The sequence below is a fragment of the Vidua chalybeata genome, chromosome 20, assembly GCF_026979565.1.
Source record: "Vidua chalybeata isolate OUT-0048 chromosome 20, bVidCha1 merged haplotype, whole genome shotgun sequence".
NCBI lineage: Eukaryota > Metazoa > Chordata > Aves > Passeriformes > Viduidae > Vidua > Vidua chalybeata.
This window is the reverse complement of record NC_071549.1, coordinates 3,229,733-3,243,475: the sequence shown is the minus strand read 5'-3', so window position 1 is coordinate 3,243,475 and position 13,743 is coordinate 3,229,733. Positions and strand designations below refer to the sequence as shown.

The following is a 13,743-nucleotide window of genomic DNA, read 5'->3' as shown; positions in this document are numbered from 1 at the left end:
GTGGGACCTGTCTTGCCCTGAGTATTCCTGCTGGAAAGCTACTGGGATTTGTTGGGCCTCTGTGGCTATGGCTACGAGTGCAATGAGTTTGAGACTTGATGACATGGGGAGTGACACTTGAGGTGCTGGGTGCTTCCATATTGCTCAGCAGCACAGAACAAAACCCTTTCTATGCTCCTCCAGAAACTGGAAAAAGAGTGTTTCCTCTTAAAATGTTTTCTTCTCCCCATGGCCCTGGAGAGGGCAGATAATGGAGCAGCTGCCTAACACATACTTCCAGGGAAAAGTGTCAGTACTTCTAAAACTTCAGAGGTTAAAATATTGTCAAGTTATTTTTAGTAGTTTTTCATTCATTTTAATTTGCCATTCGTCAACATGCAGCAAGGAACTCAGAGAAGCATCGTTCACTCCTGGTGGGCTGCTTTCTCCATGCCAAGCTATGCTGTGCTAAGCCAAGAGCAGACCTGATCTGTGCAGGGCCAGACTGTGCTGAGCTGAGCTGTGCAGGGCCACACTGTGCAGACCTGAGCTGTGCAGGGCCACACTGTGCTGAGCTGAGCTGTGCAGGGCCACACTGTGCTGAGCTGAGCTGTGCTATGCCTCTGAAGCATCTCTGCTAATGAAGACAGGCTGAGAGAGCTGGGGTCATTCAGCTTGGAGATGGCTCTGGGGAGACCCTAAAGAACTCAGAGATCCTTCCAGTGCCTAAAGGGGCTCCATGAGAGCTGGAGAGGGATTTTGAACAAGGGCTTGAAAGAAAGGGCAAAGGGGAATGGCTTCACACTGCCAGAGGACAGGGAAGAATTTCTTCCGTGTGAGGGTAGGGAGGCCCTGGCTCAGGTTGCCCACAGCAGCTGTGGCTGCCCCATCCCTAGAAGTGTTCAAGGCCAGGTTGGATGGGACTTGGAGCAACCTGGTCTAGTGGAAAGTGTCTCTGCCCATGGCAGGAGCTTGGAACAAGACGGTCTTTGAGGTCCCTTCCAACCCAAACCATGGTGCGACGCTATGATTCTATGCCATGCCATGTCTCGGCGGATCAAGCCGTGCCAGGAGGTGCCAATCCACACGACACCACGCCAAACCCGGCCGTGTCAGCACCAACAGGTGGCGACACGCACCCATTGCACCCCAGACCCGGCCGCGCCGGGGACGCGCCCGCGCGGCCCGGTACGTCTTGGCGCGTCCCCGGCGCGGCGTGAAAGGACTTCGCAGAGCTCACCCCCGCCTTCCTCAGCCCCCCCTCCCCGTTTTCGGGCTGGTTAATCCCGTGTGTAAAGGGCAGCCAATGGATGCGGCCGTTGCGCGGGGTTGGGATTAGCGGCGGGGCGAATGGCTGGCACTTTTACTGGGATTACAGAACAAAGAACTGCTCTCCCTGCCCGATTTGGGGGGTGGGGAAAAAAAAAAAAAAAAAAAAAAAAAACACAACAACACCCCCCTCGGCTTCTTTTCATTCCTTTAGGCCCCTGTCGGGTTGTATCGGCTCCGCCCGGGAAGCGGCGGGAGGCGGCGGGAGGCGGCTCCATCCCGGCCCCCGCCCGCCCGCCCCCGCCGCTCCCGCCGCTCCCGCCGCTCCCGCACAGCCTCGCCGGGGGAGGCAGCGGCGCCGCGCCCCAACCGCCCGCGGTAAGGAAAAGTTTTGGCCTCCCCTCCCCTCTTGAAGGGTCCCCTCTCCACCCCCGGTCACGGTCCTGGGGGGCGAGCAGCGGCGGGGGCCATGTGGGGGTGGTGGGTGCGATGGGGCGCAGGGGGATATTGAGGCTGGGGGGGGGGGCGGATAGGGCTAAGGGATGCAAGGGGGCAGCAAGATTTGGGGGAGGATTGGAAGTGTTAGGGCTGGAGGTGTGCAGGGCAGCGTTAGGGATCCTGGGGGAGGGTGGTGCTGAGGATGCAGCACAGGACGTTAGGTAGGGGTGAGTGCTGGGGGATGCAGAGGGGCAGCAGGACTGCTGTAGGGGTGATACGGCTGCAGGGGTGCTAAACGACATCAAGGCGCAGGGGATGTCAGTGGGCAGTAGGGTTGCTGGCGAGATGATAGGGCTGCGGGGTTGGGGGGCAGTAGGGCGGGGGGGCATGCTGGGCTCTTTAGGGCTGAGGGATGCTGGGGACAGTAGGGCTGCTGGGGGGATGGTAGAACTGGGGGATTCATTAGGGCTAGTGGGGGTTAATAGGGCTGTGAGGGTGCAGTGTGGCATCAAGGCATGGGGGGATTTTGGGGAGCAGTAGGGTTCCTGCGGGAGATGCTGAGATTATTGGGGCTGGAGGGATGCTGGGGGAGGAATGCCAGGCTTATCATTGTGGGAGAGTTCAGGGGGGTAATAGGAATACTGGGAGCTGATAGTGCTGGGGGACACTGCAGGGCAATAGGGCTGGGGGAGGGCATTAGGGTTGGGGGATGCTGCAGGGCAATAGAGCTTGGCAGGGGTTCTGGATGTTATTAGGGTTGGGAAGGATATTGAAGATCTGTAGGGCTTGGAGATGCTGGGGATATTAGAGCTGATGGGGGTGTTGAGTGGCTGGGCAGTCATTAGGGCTAGTGGAGGAAGTGCTGGGGGTGATGATGGACCTTGGGGTTGGTGGGATCCATGGGGGCTGTGAAGGGATGCCAGGAAGCAATAAGGCTGGGAGGGCATTAGGAGTTGGGGGTGATAGTGCTGAAGAGGGGGGTGCAGGGAGCAGTAGACCTGGGAAGTTGAATAGGGGATGTCAGGCTGGCCCTCAGTGGTGGCCCATATCCTGAAGGCAGTTCTGGGACCACCACCTGCCCTGGCTGTGTTGGACAGTGCCAGGCAGGAAGGGGAGCTGGAAGCAGGGCTCTGCTGGAGCTTGCCTCCTCCTCGCTGGTATGGGGATTGGCAGCAGTGCTGGAAATAGAAACACAGTGTTGAGCTGGTGAAGCGCTTGGGGCTTTGGCTGGACTGGTCACTGGCCTTGGCACCGTGGCCCATGGCCTGAAGCAACAGGCATCCTCTACAGCAGTGAGTGAAAGGTTTTCAGTGCCAAGGGATGACTGTGATAGGGAGAAGGTTGCTCCCTGAGGAGCAGGTGCCCTTGTCCTTGCAGCGTGTGGGGCTGGCAGTGGGTTTATCTGTGATAAGCTGTAAATTGGAGTCATCCTATTAATGCACCTTGTGCTGGAGTGAGCCTTGGACCCTGCGGTGCTGTGCAGGTAATCCTGGGTGTTTGTGGTGGGCACTTCAGGAGGCGATGGTGCCACTGAGCACCATGGCAGAGCCATGGGACTAGGTGCTATGGGCACTTTGAGGTTGGTCACCCAGCCTGCTGCCACATCCGTCACCTGTCAGTTTGAAGCTGTGGACACTGGAACCACCTGGGGACATCAGCGTGTGGCCTTGCGGAACGGGAACCCTTGGCTTCAGGGTGTCTGCTCTTCGTGCTGCTCCCACTGAAGGAGCTGTTGGAAGTGCTGCAGCTGGGGAATAATGTGGATGTGAGAGCCTTTAATTCCACAGAGCCCCCAACAATGCACCCAGACCCATTAAGCTGGCTGTTGCCCATCTGAGCCCACAGAACCCCCTTCTGTGGAAACTGCTGCAGCACTCGTTCTGAACTGAGAAAGCAATATTGGGGACCACCAGGATGAGACCTGACCCTGCTGGCAGCCGAGGGGCCGGGGTGCTGAAGGCCATGTCCCAGTGCCTCTGCTGCAGCCCCTGAGGCAGAGCAGCAAGCCCTGGCACAGCAGCACGTGCTGCCATTGGAGCAGTGTCAGCAGCCGGTCGCGTGTCAGGACTGTGTGTCAGGACAGTGTGGTTTTATGAACACCCGTGGGTCCCCTGCTCTCTTCCCTTTAGCCTTGCAGAGCCAGAGTCCCTGTGACCACCGGTGGTGGTGGCCACTGAGGGACAGGGTGCCCTGCTTTGGGGCTGTGCCACTGGTTTTCTCATGCACCCTGGCTCTCCGGGCTGGCATGGCTCTCAAAGCCACATTTTTGGGGTGACACCTGCCAGGGATGTATCGCCACTCTGTGGACAGGAGAAGGGATCGGGCAGCTGCCCTCGCGTGGTGCTTGCAGAAGCTGAGGAATGATGCCAGGCATATGCTCTGGTGGCCACTGCTGCCTGTTCCTGCTGTCTCTCCTGAGAGGTCTTTCCCATCTCTGGAGGAGCTGCTGGTGCTGCCACTGATTGCTGCTCGTTCAGCTTTGCTAATGAGAAGCTGGGGCAGATGAGCAGGAAGCTGCTCAAGGACACGTTTAGCAACCTGGCTCTATCTGCCTGGGTGAGACACAGTGCCCTTACTGGCAGCCCAGCCCTTCCTTTCACAAAAACCTTACATGTCCTTGCATGGGTCAGGAGGTGACAAGAAAGGTGGGCTTGGGGCCAGCACAGAGGGTACAGGTCTGGCTGTTCTATGTGGTGTGCATCACATATAACTGGAGTGATGCTCTGCTTAAAGAAAGGAAAAGAATACCAAACCCCCAAAGTCCCAGGCCAAAACACAACCTCTGGCTACTGGAGTTAATGGGGGATTCCCGTCTGCTTCTCCCACAGGAAATAGCTCAGATTTTTTTTGGCAATTATCAATGCCCTGTACTTCCTTCAGGAATTTTGTCAGCAGCACCCCAGCAGCCAGGCTGGAGGAATGCACAGGGACTCCAGCCCAGAGGTTGGCTGCAGGGCTGACCCCTGGACTGGGTGCAGGGCTTGGTGCTGGCTGTCCCCATCTTGGGCAGTGGTGTCGGGGCATGGTTATGCTGTGTGCTGCCAGCACCCATTTGCAGATGCCTGTGGTGAGTGGAGGTGGTGGTGGTTTGTCATGGAAGAAAATGTGGGAATGGATCCTGCTGCTCCAGAATGACTGGGCTGAGGTGCAAGTGGTATGTGATGGTTTGGGGAAGGGGGATGATGAGCAGATGAAGGGCTGTGTTATTGTTCTTGCTTTGCTCCTCCAGACACGTGTGTGGCTGTGTTAACACCTTGCTGGTAATGACAAAACTTCTTCAGGGCTTTGAGGGGAGAGCAAAGGTTTGCCATCACCAGAGACCTCGAGGACAGGGTGGAGGACAGGAAAGGACCTACTGGGAGCCTCTCCCGAGATGGAGATAGCTCTCCATGAGCCAAGTATGTATTTATTGGCTCATTCATTGGGAAGAGCCCAGCTGGAAGCTATGGGGAAGGGCGTCTGGTGTCCATCTGGATTGTGGCCAGAGCAGTGGGGCTGGGGGTAGAGAGCAGTCCCAGCTGGAGGTTTGCAGAGGAGGTGGCAGCTCTTTGCAGACTGGAGTGAAGCTTCCCAGGACTTTGCTCTGCCCTGTGGCAGCCCTGTCCCTTCACAGGGCATGCTCAGTTTACGTTTCTTTAAATGTTATCTTAAAAAGCAGTCAAGAGCTGCAGGAAGCTGCAGTGGCCCCAGGTGGGCTTTAGGAATTGTGGCCATGGGGATTTCTGCTTTGATGCTTCATTTCTTGGTGCAGCTGCATTGGTTAAATTTGCTTCAATCCCAAGAGTGGTGGAGCAGTTGCTGGGATGTTTCTGCCAGAGAGACCCCCCCTAAATCATCCGGGGCATGTGGGACCATCTCATGTCCCATCCTGGTCCAAGAGCTGCTGCCAAACACCACCTTAGGAGTTGCCTAGAACACAGCAAGGCTCTCTGTGCTGTGGGAACAAGGGAAAGTATTCCTTGAGGTGGGATGCTGTGGAGAAAAGCATTGGGTACATGGACCCCCTCCTTGGGAGCAGACTGTGCTGAGCAGTATTTACATTTGTCCATGCAAACAGCTTCTGTGGGAGTTTTCTGGGTTCACGTTGTCGTGTCTGCTCCGTGCTGGTCTAGCTGGTTTAAAAAGGTAATTAATCTGGGTGGAATGAGTGGGGGACCAGCGAGGAATATCACTCTGCTGCTGCACAGCCTTGTGGATGTCATCGTCCTTTGCCAGCGTGTCCCTCCTCAAAGCCAATCTCCACTTCTCATATGAGGGCTGAGGTGTCCATCTTAATTTTCTTTAAATCTCTAACATTAAACAGAGCAAGTGCCAGTGGGTAGGTTGGTGTGGACCCAGGATGGGTCCTGGAAATGTGCCATCTAGAGCCCACCTGTGTGCCTGAGACTTCCGCCCTAGGAGATGGAAGAGACAAGCCCAGATGTCTCCTGCCCATGGGTGACATCCCCTGTGGGGTGTGCAGTGTCCCTGAGCCATCCAAGTGGGTGTGAACAGGTGGGTGCAAAGGGTTGTGTTGGGCACCATGAACCTGTTGTTGATCTGTTCCCACAGCCCCACAGGCAGATTAAAACCTGGGAGCCCAGAGGGTGCTTTGAGGTGTAGATCCCACTGGAGATGGCTGGAAGGAAACGTGCTGGGCAGGATATTTTTAGTCATTTTTAATTTTTCAATAATTTCTTGAACTTTTTGGTGATGTGTGTGGATGCTGGTTGCTGCCACAGTTGTGTGTCCTGCTTGGCTTGGTTTCTCCTGGAGGAGAAACCTCCCCCTGCAATGGATGCACAGAGGTTGCACAGACTTATGTGCTTCTGAGAGAAGAACATGGAGCCTGGGCCTTGATGGGCAGCAGCAGACTTTTCAGTCCCACTGCAAATCCCTGGATGAAGCAGGATGGATACATGGGATCCTGGCCATGGGTTGTGCCCGTGATGTGGCCATATAGGAGCCCTTGGCTTCCTTCTCCTGTGCTAAAAACCTTCAAAGTTTTCAACAGGTAACTGCTGTTTGGAAGAATATAGAGGCAGTTGGTCTGGCTTAGGGAAAACTTACAGAGTGGGAGTCTTCTAGAGCAAGACGACACTGGAAACTGAAAACACCGCAGTGGGTGAGAAAGATCTCCATGGTTTTGTCTGGTTGCTGTGCTGGAAGATGCTTCACCCACCTTTAATGGGATGAGTGCATCCCTGTGCCCAGGTTTTGGCAGAAATCACATTCTGTCTTTAGCTCCACCTGTGTCTGTGTGGATGTCTCCTGCCTGGGAAGCCACCTACTATTCAGTACCTGCGAGAGGTGACCTTGCCTTGAGGCACTGGCTCAGTTGCTCATTTGCTGCCAGGCTCCAGCCCGGTAGCACCAGAGGATTGGCCCTGGGCAGTGGGACAGCTCTGGCCATTGCACCAAGCTGGAGGTGGCTCCCTGGAGGTGGGCAGAACTCCCATGCTGACAGGATACACAGATGAAAGGGACAAACCCAGCCCTGCTGCTAATGAGCAGCAATCCTTATGCCAGATATTAACCCTGTCCACTTCCTGAGGGCTCAGTGCCAGGCAGCGTGCACGGCACGTCGGTGGCACGATGTCACCAGGACTGGTGCCAGTACGGCAGGTGCTGCCCTCCCTGCCTGCCCACTGTCACTGAATGCTGCAGGATGCTGAAAGGTTTTGGATGAGGCTTGAGACAAGCTGCTGGTCCTGCTGCAGGGCTGGGATCCCAGAGGGACGTTGGTGGCAAGGGTAGGGTTTTCCCTGGATGGATGCTGCTGCTTGGACTTTCAACAAGAGGTACCATAAAGGATGGGTTGCATTCGTGGTAGGGTGGATGCTGAGTCCAGTGGGATGGGTATTTTGGCATTGGTAGGATGGGGCTGTGCCCACTGTGGCTGTGCTTTGGGATCTGTTTGAGGCTTCCACCAAAGCTACACTCTTTCCCACTGGGCTGGATTTCTTGTTTCACTGCAGGGTAGGAGACAGGGATGGAAAAACCTGTAGGAAAGGCAGGATTATATCTCCCTAATTAGTAGGGGCCTGATTATAATTTCTTCCCAGAGCTCTGGTAATGATTAAATATGTGGGAATTATCTTTTATTATTTGTATTGCATTATTATTTAGAAGGCTAGGACCCTGTTTGCTGTGCAGACAGGGAATGACAGTCCTTGCCAGGAGGAGGAACGCTGTCTCTGGCGTCCTGGTCTGGGTAGACTGGGGGTTGAGCTTTGTGTGCCCGTGGCATTACCCAAATTGCTACAGCAACTCCCCACCCCAGCACTTAAAAGAATTTAAAGCATTGAATTGTATGTCTTTTTGCTTGCATGTGAGTCACATCTGTTTTAGTATGAGGAAAAAAAATAGTGTATTACTGTGACCTCTAAAATCATGATTTATATAAAGATTTTAAATTACATATATATTTTTTTGGCACCAGGATTATCAAAGCTCAGGCGTTGGTCACTGCTTTTAGATGCTCTGGCTTTATTGTTGGAGGGCTACAATAAAGCAATCTTGTTAGGTAAACATAATGATGTTATGAGCCACCATCTGCTGAAGAGCTGCTGCAGGGAGCAGTGGGAGCTGCCTGCTGTACTGCTGCTCCCCTGCTACTTCCTGCTGGCTGGTGTCAGATGTGTCCTAGGAGAAACACGAGTGGCTGGTATGGATGGAGAAAGGGCTTTTTCTTATGGCTTCCTCCCTCTTAATCAGCTGGGACATGAGCTGTTAACCCTTCCAACTGGTGAGGACCAATTCCCACTGGAGTGTAGTGAGGCTGTTGGGGTGATGGTAGGGTCATTGGCAAGTTTCCCAAAAACCTCCACATTGCTGAGCTGTGGACACCCAGATGTGTTGGAATGCTCTGGCCTGTGAGGATACCACAAGATGCCACCAGGTCCCTGGGTCCCACAGAATCATCCTGGCTCCCACCCGAGCAGTGGGACAACACCGTCCTGGTGGCAGCAGGGACTCCCACGCCCCCCTGGGTGCAAATTTGCAATCACTGGCATGAAGGATTGCATTTGGTCGGCAAAATATGTGAGGAACTTTGTTTGTTTAAAATGCCTTTGGGGTTTGGGTCTTAAATAAACATCCTGGTTGGGGTTTAGGTTGGAGGTTTTCATCCTGGGAAAGGCAGGCGTGGGGGGAAGGGAGCTGCACCAGTGCCCTGAGCCTGCATGCACCTTCTGACAAGGTTAAAAATTAGCTTCATTAGAAGAGGATCACTGGAAATAAATTGCTCTTTATTTTATATTCCCCCTTCAGGGGAATTGCTGGGCTGTACTTTCATCTTGTCTTTCTGGGGGAAAAATGCCCAGAAACCCTTTAAGTGAAATTACAGCATTTTATCCTGAGCTAGAGTTTGGTATTTTTGCCCCCCAAAATGTGTTTACCTCCATGCCCCCAGAGGAAGTTCATCTAGGATCTTGAATCATGGAACCATGGAATAGCTTGGGTTGGAAGGAACATTAAAGCTCATCTTGTTCCAGTCCCCTGCCATGGGCAGGGACACCTTCCACTGTCCCAGGCTGCTCCAAGCCCTGTCCAGCCTGGCCTTGGGCACTGCCAGGGATCCAGGGGCAGCCACAGCTGCTTTGGGCACCCTGTCCCATCAGAGGTGAGGGGTTAGCTGGGGTTCACTGCATGTGCCAGGCCCCTGCCAGCTGCCCCACAGCTCCTTGGGAGATGCCAGGCTGGGAAAGGAGCATGGTGGGCATCAGGGCCCTTATGAAACAGCATGGCCCAAGCCCAGTGCCCCAGTGCTGTTACTGCAGATCCACAGGCAGAAGTGAGTGGGTGGTGACCTTTAACAGGACATCAAACATTTATTAAACTGTCAGAATTAGTGTCAGGCTGTTTTGGGGTTTTTTGTTTGTTCGTTTAAAATGAGAGGGGAGAAAAAAGATATTTAAGAGAGACAAGCATGACTGGTGTAATGAGTTGATCAGGCTGATGCATCCCATCCCACATGAGCTCTCAAAGTGAAGACCTGGCTCTGGGATGGACCCAGCACCCACCTGTGCCCTTTCCAAGGCTCCTTGCTGGATCCTGCTGCATGCATTGCCCCCACCTTCATCTGTGCCCCTCAAATACTTATTGGTTAGGTGGACTAATTTTTCCCCCCACCTGTCTAAAGGTCTATTCCTTTGGAGGGTGGAAGAGTGAGATCAGCCCCACTTCTCACTGGTACTGTCTTCCCACAGCCACCCACCAGCTTTTCCTATGCCACCCATCTGAAGGTTATGTGCTCTCTTGAAAACGTCTTTGTTTCTCCACATTTTCTGTTGTAATTTATGTACAATACCACTGCTTGTTGAAAACCAAACTCTTTATCTCTGTGGGAATTACACCTGCAGAAGTCCAGCTCTATTGCTGCCTGCATGAGGCTCTCCATGGTAAAAGACAACTCCAGTACCACCACTGTAATGCAAATGTTTCCTCTATTTTCACATCTGTCAAGGGTGATGCTTGGCTCCCCTCTGCACCTCACCTCAGAACTCTCTGAACATCACCTGCTCGGACTGTGGCTTGAACCCCAATAAATTTTCTCCCCATCTTCATTTATTCCTCTCTCCCCTAGCAGCATAGGGTCAGTCCTTGAATATATTTTTTTCTCCATTTGGTTAATTTTATTTTTTTTTTCTGCAATCAAGATGCATATTTCAGCACTTGCTGACCTTTGAGTGTGCCATGGACCTAATGTGGCGATGCCAATAGACAGAGCAGAGAGTGTGTGTCCCACAGGGCCAGAGGTGCCTGTGGTCAGGGCTGGCAGTGCACTCCTGGAAAGGGCTATTTTTAACTCCTAGGCTGGTGCTGGGTTGCTGTCAATGCGTTTGAGCATGTAGGCGTCCTTTATTATTTTGAACATGATCACTCAAAATAATGTGGAATTGTCTCTGCTCTGGGGAGCTGCTGCTGTGGATGCTGCAGAATAAGGCTTTTGCATGTTGTGGGGGTCTCATCCATGTCCAGACTGGATGGACTTTGCTGTGGCATTGTCCCCATGGGGCATGGAAGCTGTTGGCAGCTTGAGCTGGCACTTTGGAGGTGCAAGACCAGAAGAGCAGAAAGGAAAATGTCTCCTGTCAGGGCTGCAGGTGAGAAGAGCAGTGGGAGGGTGACTCTCTTCCTCGTGCTGGCTGATGGCTTCTTTGTCTACGTGTGCTGCCCCATGTCCCCATGGCTCCACACTCCCCAAAACCAAAGCCACTGGTGCATACAACGTTGCTTGGCTGTGAGCCAGGACACATTGCTGGGGTCTCTCTCTTCTTCCTCGTCCCCATAACACTGTTTGTTCGTGCCTGGATCTGGTTCAGGGAGTGCCAAGCTGAGTCTGTACTCCCAGTGTGTGCTCCCTGCCTGAAAGCCACTGTGATACCTATGGAAACCCTTCCAGCAAACACCATTCCTCTCAACCCTGTGTGCTGTGGGTGTGCCAGTGGGTTTTCTGTCCTCCCCCCTTTACTAACTCACTTTTCCAGTGATGCTATGATAGGCATTTAGGACCAGGAACTTCCTGCCCAGTAATGATTTTGCTTTCTGCTTGAGTCTGTGCAGTGCCACTGGTATTTGGAGTAGCTTAAAGGATGCTGTGGAGAGACAGGCTGCCACTTTGGGCTGCTGTGTGTCCTCAGTAGCAAGGCAATGGACATGGGGGCTGGGGAGGTGTTCATGAGGATGGAGCAGTATCCCTCCTTGGAGGTGCTGATATCTGTGGGGGTGGTGGTTTGGGGCTGTAAGAAGCACTCCTTGAAGATGCTGGAGAGATGCAAGATCACACTCAACTCCAGGGCAAAGCCTCTTCAGGGTGGCTGGGCTGGTTTCTTCTCCCCGTCCCAAATCACTGGCCCTGGGTAGAAGTTAAGGTGCTTCCTCCCATCTTGAGGAAAAACAGCATTTTGCTTTGAATCAGTTTTTGTGGCTCTGTCTGGGTCAACAGGTTATCAGAGGATGAGGCAGAGTGGCTGAAATAAATCCTATTTATGTATTTACCTGCCCACTATGAAGTAGTTCTGTGTTTACCTGCTCTGGCTGCATGTGCAGTGAGGAGCTGTGCACAGCATTCACAGCCTTGCTGCACCCCTTGCCTTTTACTTCCCACCCATTTAAGAGGAACTGGCTGAGGAATGAATCACTACCCCAGGGGTCCAGATGTAGGTGCTGTGATCACTGTGGAGTGGGGATGGATGAGGGTGAGAGTGCTGCTTCCTGTACTTCTGGCTGAAGCAGGAGGTAATTAGGGGATTTTGGTGTTGGGGTGATTTGATGTTTGGAAATTCTCATTTTTTATCTGTTCCTACAAGTTTTGTAGCATATGAGGCTGCGTGGGTCCTGACAGGGTTTTTTTGGTCTGTGCTCAGCAATGTCCTGAACTGGGGTGATGGAGAGGCTGAGTTGGTCTCTGGTGGTGCATGCCCTCATTGCCCATCCCCATGCATGATCACATTGAAGTGTTCCCATTTTCCAACTCAACAAGCCCGTGTACAAAAACTAAGCTGTGAACCCCAAAAACAAGCCATATGCTCTCTGCCTTCCCTGTCACAAGGTGCTTTTCCTTTACTCAGCCCCCAAAATCTCTTTTTTGGGGGCCCAGACTCACCCTCCCTGGTACAACATCTCCTGGAAGCATCACCATCCAGGAGCTAAGTCAGCATCATGCCACCTCTCACGCAGGGAGGTTTCGTGATGCAGATAAATTTATTTTCTGGTATTTATGAGGTGCCTGAGCCAAGCTCTTCATTTGCCTGGAGGCAAGGAACCAGGGTGCTTTATGGCTGCTTTGGCACCCCAATCCTGCCCTGGGCACCCCGGGAGGTGGTGGGTACTGGACCTTGGGTGCTTATTTCCCTGCCCTTGCATCTAAAGTAGGCTCTGAATTTGGGACGCTGCTTCTCTTGGCGCTTTGTCGGGTGCCAGAGCTGCCGATTAAGGGAAACGTGCCACAAGGCAGGTTTGCTTTGCAGGATTAAAAGCAAATAAATATTTATGCATTATGCAAAGCAGCTCTGATAAGATATGTGTGTCATTGGGAATTTGAAGCAGTTTCAACTTGGCCCTGAGATGAAGGGGTGTGTATGTTGGTGTGGTATGGGGGCTTAAACGGATGTTTCTTCTTCTGCTGCAGAAAAATAAAAATAGAGAGAGAAAAACAAGGGGTTTCTTGCTTCTTGGGCTGCTCTGGTCTTGGGTTTCACCATCTCCTGCATCCTTGTATCTTTAGCTGCAAAAATGGAGAAGAGCCAGGGAGAGAGAGCAGTGCAGGCAGCATTTTGGATGCAAATATAATGCTGGCCCCGCTCCTAATTTTCACTGTGTTTACACGTAAATGCAAACAACTGTTGACTTAGTTTCAATAGATAATGTATTTCATAACACAATGGAAATGAGAATTAAGCTGGAATTTAGCAGGAGGGAACATGTGTTTCTGCAAGACCTTGGGCTCTGCTGGCCCCATGGTGTTGGGGGACACCTCTGCCAATGATTTCTCTGGTTAATCCTTTCCAAAACAGTGTGAGCAAGACAAGGGCAGGGCTGGGGGGTGCAGGTTCAGGGAGCTGAGCTGACCCACTGGCAAACAGGGGTTATAGGGACTGGGGCTGATCTGGGCCAGTTTCCTCCTGGGAAAGAAGGGCCTCATGTGCTCTGGAGTGTGTCGAGGTGCCAGGGAAGGGAAATGCTGTCCCATGTTCGAGCCTGAATGATGACAAGTCCTGGGAAGGAGGAGGTATCAACAGCTAGGTCACCTTGTCCCGATGTGACTCCAAGCAGAAACATGTGGGAGAGGACCTGGCTTGTTTTCGGGCCAGATCCTGGCCAGCCCGGAGCCATCCTTGCGGGGCACCCCGGGGCCAGCCCAGGCACCTTTGGATCAGGGCTGTGATCAGAGCCACTCCCACTGCATCTGCCCTAGGCTGGCACACTCCCCACCCCACTGCAGTCCAAATCCCTCTGGGAGCACCAGTGAGACCCTGGCAGCACAGCAAACCCCTCAAATGCTGTGCTGTCCTGCCCAGGTGAAGGTACCCATGTCTACGTGCAGCTCCTCAGAGTCCCCAGAGGCAGAGGTGT

At 53.2% G+C, this 13,743-nt stretch overlaps 1 protein-coding gene across 8 annotated transcripts in view; it reads left to right on the top strand.

Moving 5' to 3' along the window:
* The first annotated feature begins 1,544 nt into the window (after positions 1–1,544).
* GTF2IRD1 (GTF2I repeat domain containing 1) overlaps positions 1,545–13,743 on the top strand; it is a 69,148-nt gene continuing 56,949 nt past the window's right edge. For all 8 annotated transcript variants that reach the window (XR_008434342.1, XM_053961456.1, XM_053961458.1 and 5 more), the window contains exon 1: positions 1,545–1,626. The gene's annotated coding sequence lies outside the window, so the exon portion shown is untranslated. The remainder of the gene's footprint in view (positions 1,627–13,743) is intronic.